Genomic DNA, 2,500 nt, shown 5'->3' on the forward strand with positions numbered 1-2,500 from the left:
ATTACTGCAAGCATTGAAGAGGGTTCATCGATACCGGCACCTTCCCCCCGCTCGGCGCTTTCGAAATACATCTACTTGCGCGTACTAGTGGGTTCCGACACCGGCACCTTCCCCCCATCGCCGCCCTCGCTTTTCACAAATCGAATGCCAAAGCACTTTGCATCACGCCCAGTCCCCCGGCCTGCTTATTACTTGCGCATTGATCTGAGTTCATCGACACCGACACCTTCCTCCCCTCACAGCATTTGTTTATGTCGCAAATCAAGTGCCGAAGCACAATTTCTCGATACCGACGGGCTCCTATCCCTCCCTTTGATTGATCTGAGCGGTTACTGACATCGTTTCAGTGGACTAGAGGCAACACCGATCCCACATGACCCCCCCTTCGTGGTGTTCATCACCCCCCCAGCTGGGCGAAGAACACCTCCTAAATCCATCTTAAATCCGTTTTCAATTGCTTATAATTGTTTGTTAGGGACATTCGAGGCAGCAAATGTCGTATATAAGCAATTGGGGGAAGGGGGAGGGACTACTGGGGGCAGGGGAGGCGGTCTCTGCAAGGGGGTCATTTTGCAGAGAACCACTACTCCCCTATAGAGCATATTGGAGAAAACTGGGAAGGGCAGGGGGAAACATGGGATTTCCGAGGAGGGGCAAACGCCATAACTAATTGTACATTTGGTATAAAATCGAGATTTTTTGCAGGGACACTCAGAATAATGTCAGGCACCTTGTGGAAAAAGGCCAGATTTAATTTCGACCCAGAAGTATTTGTTTTTATTTTCCAAAAGGGGCAGAATGTCGAAAATCGAAAATGACAAACCGCTTGATGTTTCGGACTGCTACCACTTGCAAAATTTCCTTAAAATAGAGACTTATTTATGGTCAAATTATAGTGCGGGCAAAGTTGAACAGAATGCGGCCTTGACATGGCATTTGCACTCTAGGCAAGGCCATGTCGCGTTCTTGGCTTTGGAAATTTCCAACTCCGTTTCACTTGTAAAAGTGTATATCTTTTATGGTTCAGAACTGTAAGCAATGATTTTAGAGAAATTTAGAAGTTGATTTCAGGTCATTTGGATGAGTTTTCGATTTGATATGATATTTCTCGTTTTTGAGATGTAGAAAATCAAAATAAACTGAAAACTCGACCAAATGACGATATGTCAATCTTAAAATGTCCTAAAAATCGTCCCCTATAGGTTTGCAACATAAAATGCAGGGGGATATTTGAAATAAAATTGAGTTTTCGAGGTTTGGCATTCGTTGGCATGCTAGCGTGCAGCCATATTAGCCTCGCCAGGCAGGGGAATTAGCCTCGCCAGGCAGGGGAATTAGCCTCGCCAGGCGTGTTGTCTCCGTGTTGTCCGTGTGTTGTCTCCGTGTTGTCTGTGTGTTGTCTCACACGCTATTAGCCTCGCCAGGCGGGGAGATTAGCCTCGCCAGGCAGGGAGATTAGCCTCGCCAGGCAGGGATATTAGCCTCGCTAGGCATGGATATTAGCCTCGCTAGCCCATTCTGCCTGCATTCCTGCGGGCATATTAGCCTCGCTAGGCAGGGATATTAGCCTCGCTAGCCCATTCTGCCTGCATTCCTGCATGGATATTAGCCTCGCCAGGCAGGAATACTAGCCTCGCTAGCCCATTCAGCCTTCATTCCTGCAGGCAAATTAGCCTCGCCAGGCAGGGATATTAGCCTCGCCAAGGCATATGGTATGCCTTTCAAGGCCGAGCAAGTGCCATGCCGAGCAAGTGCCATGCCTTTCAAGGCCAAGCAAGTGCCATGCCGAGCAAGTGCCATGCCGAGCAAGGCCGAGCAAGTGCCATGCCGAGCAAGGCCGAGCAAGTGCCATGCCGAGCAAGGCCGAGCAAGTGCCATGCCGAGCAAGGCAAGGCAGCAAGGCCAGGCAAGCCAAAGCACAAGGCAAGGACAAGCAAGGGCAGTGTCAAGCAAGCAAGGCCAGGCAAGCCACAACGAGGGCAGTGCCAGGAAAGGGAAAGACGAGGCCGGGCAAGGCCAAGCAAGGGCAAGGCAGGGGCAACAAATGCCGATGCCGAGCAAGGCAAGGGCAAGGCAGCGGCAACCAAGGCCAAGGCAGGGGCAACAAATGCCAATGGAAGGCAAGGCGATGCCAATGCCGAGCAAGGCAAGGGCAAGCAAGGGCAAGGCAGCGGCAACCAAGGCCAAGGCAGGGGCAACCGAGGGCAAGGCAGGGGCAACAAATGCCAATGCAAGGCAAGGCGATGCCAATGCCGAGCAAGGCAAGGCCAGGCCAGGCCAAGCAAGGGCAAGGCAGCGGCAACCAAGGCCAAGGCAGGGGCAACAAATGCCAATGCAAGGCAAGGCGATGCCAATACCGAGCAAACCAAGGCAAAGCCAGGCCAAGAAAGGGCAAGGGCAAGGCAGGGACAACCAACGCCAAGGCAAGGCAAGGCAAGGCAGTGCCAATGCCAATGCCAATGCCAATGCCGAGCTGACCAAGGCCAGTGCAAATCAAGGC

The sequence above is a fragment of the Argentina anserina genome, unplaced genomic scaffold (genome assembly GCF_933775445.1).
Source record: "Argentina anserina unplaced genomic scaffold, drPotAnse1.1, whole genome shotgun sequence".
NCBI classification, from domain to species: Eukaryota; Viridiplantae; Streptophyta; class Magnoliopsida; order Rosales; family Rosaceae; genus Argentina; species Argentina anserina.